We start from the raw sequence: 7,500 nt of genomic DNA, 5'->3' as shown, positions 1-7,500 counted from the left end.
ATAGAAAACAAGTAGCTTTGCAACAGCAAAGCCTGCAAAAATAATTGGAACTCATCAATGTTCCTCTCCACGGAAATCTTTAGTAAAAGGCGAAAGATTTATTCGTGAATGAAGAGAAACCTGAGTTATACTTTGGGTGTTGCTAGGCCTTTGAAAGTCCATTGGTGAGCTAGAAAGCTAGCTAAGGGTAAATTGGCCTGTGGCAGGAAAACTGTTGATGATGCACAGATGTAGAAAAGAAAAGAAAGATTGAACTTATATTTATTAAATGAAATTGAACACGCTACACAACTGAGAGCTATGTGCACTCAAGAAAAGAACAATGAGCATGAGCTTGCTCTTTTTTTCCCCTTCGTTATTTCTGCTTTTTTAACAGGTAAAGAGGTGCACCACTCCCAGAAGTACTGCAATACCGGGCTGATGCGTGGAGCGGATGGAGCAAGCCCCTGTTCCGACTCCCACGGTCAAAAATCCGTTTAATATGTAGTCCTCATATAGAGGACGTATCAGATATTAAACTGATAAGAACAGATACTACACTTGATCTTAGCCAAAAGGCCGAGAAGCGATAACCCGATTTAAGCGACGGCCTTAAGGGTACCCAATGAAAAAGCTTTGACTACTGGACGGTAGTTATTGAGCCACTCTCCAGAATATTACGCAGCGCGGTGGTGAAAAAGTTGTAGAAGCTAGCAACAAGATTTGGATCAAAGTCTCGCTATGCTAATTCTTTTCTTGAACCATAGAAAACAAGTAGCTTTGCAACAGCAAAGCCTGCAAAAATAATTGGAACTTATCAATGTTCCTCTCCACGGAAATCTTTAGTAAAAGGCGAAAGATTTATTCATGAATGAAGAGAAACCTGAGCTATACTTTGGGTGTTGCTAGGCCTTTGAAAGTCCATTGGTGAGCTAGAAAGCTAGCTAAGGGTAAATTGGCCTGTGGCAGGAAAACTGTTGATGATGCACAGGTGTAGAAAAGAAAAGAAAGATTGAACTTATATTTATTAAATGAAATTGAACACGCTACACAACTGAGAGCTATGTGCACTCAAGAAAAGAACAATGAGCATGAGCTTGCTCTTTTTTTCCCCTTCGTTATTTCTGCTTTTTTAACAGGTAAAGAGGTGCACCATTCCCAGAAGTACTGCAATACCGGGCTGATGCGTGGAGCGGATGGAGCAAGCCCCTGTTCCGACTCCCACGGTCGAAAATCCGTTTAATATGTAGTCCTCATATAGAGGACGTATCAGATATTAAACTGATAAGAACAGATACTACACTTGATCTTAGCCAAAAGGCCGAGAAGCGATAACCTGATTTAAGCGACGGCCTTAAGGGTACCCAATGAAAAAGCTTTGACTACTGGACGGTAGTTATTGAGCCACTCTCCAGAATATTACGCAGCGCGGTGGTGAAAAAGTTGTAGAAGCTAGCAACAAGATTTGGATCAAAGTCTCGCTATGCTAATTCTTTTCTTGAACCATAGAAAACAAGTAGCTTTGCAACAGCAAAGCCTGCAAAAATAATTGGAACTTATCAATGTTCCTCTCCACGGAAATCTTTAGTAAAAGGCGAAAGATTTATTCGTGAATGAAGAGAAACCTGAGCTATACTTTGGGTGTTGCTAGGCCTTTGAAAGTCCATTGGTGAGCTAGAAAGCTAGCTAAGGGTAAATTGGCCTGTGGCAGGAAAACTGTTGATGATGCACAGGTGTAGAAAAGAAAAGAAAGATTGAACTTATATTTATTAAATGAAATTGAACACGCTACACAACTGAGAGCTATGTGCACTCAAGAAAAGAACAACGAGCATGAGCTTGCTCTTTTTTTCCCCTTCGTTATTTCTGCTTTTTTAACAGGTAAAGAGGTGCACCATTCCCAGAAGTACTGCAATACCGGGCTGATGCGTGGAGCGGATGGAGCAAGCCCCTGTTCCGACTCCCACGGTCAAAAATCCGTTTAATATGTAGTCCTCATATAGAGGACGTATCAGATATTAAACTGATAAGAACAGATACTACACTTGATCTTAGCCAAAAGGCCGAGAAGCGATAACCCGATTTAAGCGACGGCCTTAAGGGTACCCAATGAAAAAGCTTTGACTACTGGACGGTAGTTATTGAGCCACTCTCCAGAATATTACGCAGCGCGGTGGTGAAAAAGTTGTAGAAGCTAGCAACAAGATTTGGATCAAAGTCTCGCTATGCTAATTCTTTTCTTGAACCATAGAAAACAAGTAGCTTTGCAACAGCAAAGCCTGCAAAAATAATTGGAACTCATCAATGTTCCTCTCCACGGAAATCTTTAGTAAAAGGCGAAAGATTTATTCGTGAATGAAGAGAAACCTGAGTTATACTTTGGGTGTTGCTAGGCTTTTGAAAGTCCATTGGTGAGCTAGAAAGCTAGCTAAGGGTAAATTGGCCTGTGGCAGGAAAACTGTTGATGATGCACAGGTGTAGAAAAGAAAAGAAAGATTGAACTTATATTTATTAAATGACATTGAACACGCTACACAACTGAGAGCTATGTGCACTCAAGAAAAGAACAATGAGCATGAGCTTGCTCTTTTTTTCCCCTTCGTTATTTCTGCTTTTTTAACAGGTAAAGAGGTGCACCATTCCCAGAAGTACTGCAATACCGGGCTGATGCGTGGAGCGGATGGAGCAAGCCCCTGTTCCGACTCCCACGGTCAAAAATCCGTTTAATATGTAGTCCTCATATAGAGGACGTATCAGATATTAAACTGATAAGAACAGATACTACACTTGATCTTAGCCAAAAGGCCGAGAAGCGATAACCCGATTTAAGCGACGGCCTTAAGGGTACCCAATGAAAAAGCTTTGACTACTGGACGGTAGTTATTGAGCCACTCTCCAGAATATTACGCAGCGCGGTGGTGAAAAAGTTGTAGAAGCTAGCAACAAGATTTGGAACAAAGTCTCGCTATGCTAATTCTTTTCTTGAACCATAGAAAACAAGTAGCTTTGCAACAGCAAAGCCTGCAAAAATAATTGGAACTCATCAATGTTCCTCTCCACGGAAATCTTTAGTAAAAGGCGAAAGATTTATTCGTGAATGAAGAGAAACCTGAGTTATACTTTGGGTGTTGCTAGGCCTTTGAAAGTCCATTGGTGAGCTAGAAAGCTAGCTAAGGGTAAATTGGCCTGTGGCAGGAAAACTGTTGATGATGCACAGGTGTAGAAAAGAAAAGAAAGATTGAACTTATATTTATTAAATGAAATTGAACACGCTACACAACTGAGAGCTATGTGCACTCAAGAAAAGAACAATGAGCATGAGCTTGCTCTTTTTTTCCCCTTCGTTATTTCTGCTTTTTTAACAGGTAAAGAGGTGCACCATTCCCAGAAGTACTGCAATACCGGGCTGATGCGTGGAGCGGATGGAGCAAGCCCCTGTTCCGACTCCCACGGTCAAAAATCCGTTTAATATGTAGTCCTCATATAGAGGACGTATCAGATATTAAACTGATAAGAACAGATACTACACTTGATCTTAGCCAAAAGGCAGAGAAGCGATAACCCGATTTAAGCGACGGCCTTAAGGGTACCCAATGAAAAAGCTTTGACTACTGGACGGTAGTTATTGAGCCACTCTCCAGAATATTACGCAGCGCGGTGGTGAAAAAGTTGTAGAAGCTAGCAACAAGATTTGGATCAAAGTCTCGCTATGCTAATTCTTTTCTTGAACCATAGAAAACAAGTAGCTTTGCAACAGCAAAGCCTGCAAAAATAATTGGAACTCATCAATGTTCCTCTCCACGGAAATCTTTAGTAAAAGGCGAAAGATTTATTCGTGAATGAAGAGAAACCTGAGTTATACTTTGGGTGTTGCTAGGCTTTTGAAAGTCCATTGGTGAGCTAGAAAGCTAGCTAAGGGTAAATTGGCCTGTGGCAGGAAAACTGTTGATGATGCACAGGTGTAGAAAAGAAAAGAAAGATTGAACTTATATTTATTAAATGAAATTGAACACGCTACACAACTGAGAGCTATGTGCACTCAAGAAAAGAACAATGAGCATGAGCTTGCTCTTTTTTTCCCCTTCGTTATTTCTGCTTTTTTAACAGGTAAAGAGGTGCACCATTCCCAGAAGTACTGCAATACCGGGCTGATGCGTGGAGCGGATGGAGCAAGCCCCTGTTCCGACTCCCACGGTCAAAAATCCGTTTAATATGTAGTCCTCATATAGAGGACGTATCAGATATTAAACTGATAAGAACAGATACTACACTTGATCTTAGCCAAAAGGCCGAGAAGCGATAACCCGATTTAAGCGACGGCCTTAAGGGTACCCAATGAAAAAGCTTTGACTACTGGACGGTAGTTATTGAGCCACTCTCCAGAATATTACGCAGCGCGGTGGTGAAAAAGTTGTAGAAGCTAGCAACAAGATTTGGATCAAAGTCTCGCTATGCTAATTCTTTTCTTGAACCATAGAAAACAAGTAGCTTTGCAACAGCAAAGCCTGCAAAAATAATTGGAACTCATCAATGTTCCTCTCCACGGAAATCTTTAGTAAAAGGCGAAAGATTTATTCGTGAATGAAGAGAAACCTGAGTTATACTTTGGGTGTTGCTAGGCTTTTGAAAGTCCATTGGTGAGCTAGAAAGCTAGCTAAGGGTAAATTGGCCTGTGGCAGGAAAACTGTTGATGATGCACAGGTGTAGAAAAGAAAAGAAAGATTGAACTTATATTTATTAAATGAAATTGAACACGCTACACAACTGAGAGCTATGTGCACTCAAGAAAAGTACAATGAGCATGAGCTTGCTCTTTTTTTCCCCTTCGTTATTTCTGCTTTTTTAACAGGTAAAGAGGTGCACCATTCCCAGAAGTACTGCAATACCGGGCTGATGCGTGGAGCGGATGGAGCAAGCCCCTGTTCCGACTCCCACGGTCAAAAATCCGTTTAATATGTAGTCCTCATATAGAGGACGTATCAGATATTAAACTGATAAGAACAGATACTACACTTGATCTTAGCCAAAAGGCCGAGAAGCGATAACCCGATTTAAGCGACGGCCTTAAGGGTACCCAATGAAAAAGCTTTGACTACTGGACGGTAGTTATTGAGCCACTCTCCAGAATATTACGCAGCGCGGTGGTGAAAAAGTTGTAGAAGCTAGCAACAAGATTTGGAACAAAGTCTCGCTATGCTAATTCTTTTCTTGAACCATAGAAAACAAGTAGCTTTGCAACAGCAAAGCCTGCAAAAATAATTGGAACTCATCAATGTTCCTCTCCACGGAAATCTTTAGTAAAAGGCGAAAGATTTATTCGTGAATGAAGGGAAACCTGAGCTATACTTTGGGTGTTGCTAGGCCTTTGAAAGTCCATTGGTGAGCTAGAAAGCTAGCTAAGGGTAAATTGGCCTGTGGCAGGAAAACTGTTGATGATGCACAGGTGTAGAAAAGAAAAGAAAGATTGAACTTATATTTATTAAATGAAATTGAACACGCTACACAACTGAGAGCTATGTGCACTCAAGAAAAGAACAATGAGCATGAGCTTGCTCTTTTTTTCCCCTTCGTTATTTCTGCTTTTTTAACAGGTAAAGAGGTGCACCATTCCCAGAAGTACTGCAATACCGGGCTGATGCGTGGAGCGGATGGAGCAAGCCCCTCTTCCGACTCCCACGGTCGAAAATCCGTTTAATATGTAGTCCTCGTATAGAGGACGTATCAGATATTAAACTGATAAGAACAGATACTACACTTGATCTTAGCCAAAAGGCCGAGAAGCGATAACCTGATTTAAGCGACGGCCTTAAGGGTACCCAATGAAAAAGCTTTGACTACTGGACGGTAGTTATTGAGCCACTCTCCAGAATATTACGCAGCGCGGTGGTGAAAAAGTTGTAGAAGCTAGCAACAAGATTTGGATAAAAGTCTCGCTATGCTAATTCTTTTCTTGAACCATAGAAAACAAGTAGCTTTGCAACAGCAAAGCCTGCAAAAATAATTGGAACTCATCAATGTTCCTCTCCACGGAAATCTTTAGTAAAAGGCGAAAGATTTATTCGTGAATGAAGAGAAACCTGAGTTATACTTTGGGTGTTGCTAGGCCTTTGAAAGTCCATTGGTGAGCTAGAAAGCTAGCTAAGGGTAAATTGGCCTGTGGCAGGAAAACTGTTGATGATGCACAGATGTAGAAAAGAAAAGAAAGATTGAACTTATATTTATTAAATGAAATTGAACACGCTACACAACTGAGAGCTATGTGCACTCAAGAAAAGAACAATGAGCATGAGCTTGCTCTTTTTTTCCCCTTCGTTATTTCTGCTTTTTTAACAGGTAAAGAGGTGCACCACTCCCAGAAGTACTGCAATACCGGGCTGATGCGTGGAGCGGATGGAGCAAGCCCCTGTTCCGACTCCCACGGTCAAAAATCCGTTTAATATGTAGTCCTCATATAGAGGACGTATCAGATATTAAACTGATAAGAACAGATACTACACTTGATCTTAGCCAAAAGGCCGAGAAGCGATAACCCGATTTAAGCGACGGCCTTAAGGGTACCCAATGAAAAAGCTTTGACTACTGGACGGTAGTTATTGAGCCACTCTCCAGAATATTACGCAGCGCGGTGGTGAAAAAGTTGTAGAAGCTAGCAACAAGATTTGGATCAAAGTCTCGCTATGCTAATTCTTTTCTTGAACCATAGAAAACAAGTAGCTTTGCAACAGCAAAGCCTGCAAAAATAATTGGAACTTATCAATGTTCCTCTCCACGGAAATCTTTAGTAAAAGGCGAAAGATTTATTCATGAATGAAGAGAAACCTGAGCTATACTTTGGGTGTTGCTAGGCCTTTGAAAGTCCATTGGTGAGCTAGAAAGCTAGCTAAGGGTAAATTGGCCTGTGGCAGGAAAACTGTTGATGATGCACAGGTGTAGAAAAGAAAAGAAAGATTGAACTTATATTTATTAAATGAAATTGAACACGCTACACAACTGAGAGCTATGTGCACTCAAGAAAAGAACAATGAGCATGAGCTTGCTCTTTTTTTCCCCTTCGTTATTTCTGCTTTTTTAACAGGTAAAGAGGTGCACCATTCCCAGAAGTACTGCAATACCGGGCTGATGCGTGGAGCGGATGGAGCAAGCCCCTGTTCCGACTCCCACGGTCGAAAATCCGTTTAATATGTAGTCCTCATATAGAGGACGTATCAGATATTAAACTGATAAGAACAGATACTACACTTGATCTTAGCCAAAAGGCCGAGAAGCGATAACCTGATTTAAGCGACGGCCTTAAGGGTACCCAATGAAAAAGCTTTGACTACTGGACGGTAGTTATTGAGCCACTCTCCAGAATATTACGCAGCGCGGTGGTGAAAAAGTTGTAGAAGCTAGCAACAAGATTTGGATCAAAGTCTCGCTATGCTAATTCTTTTCTTGAACCATAGAAAACAAGTAGCTTTGCAACAGCAAAGCCTGCAAAAATAATTGGAACTTATCAATGTTCCTCTCCACGGAAATCTT

The sequence above is a fragment of the Silurus aristotelis genome (assembly GCF_946808225.1).
Source record: "Silurus aristotelis genome assembly, chromosome: 9".
NCBI lineage: Eukaryota > Metazoa > Chordata > Actinopteri > Siluriformes > Siluridae > Silurus > Silurus aristotelis.
This window is presented reverse-complemented; position numbering follows the sequence as displayed.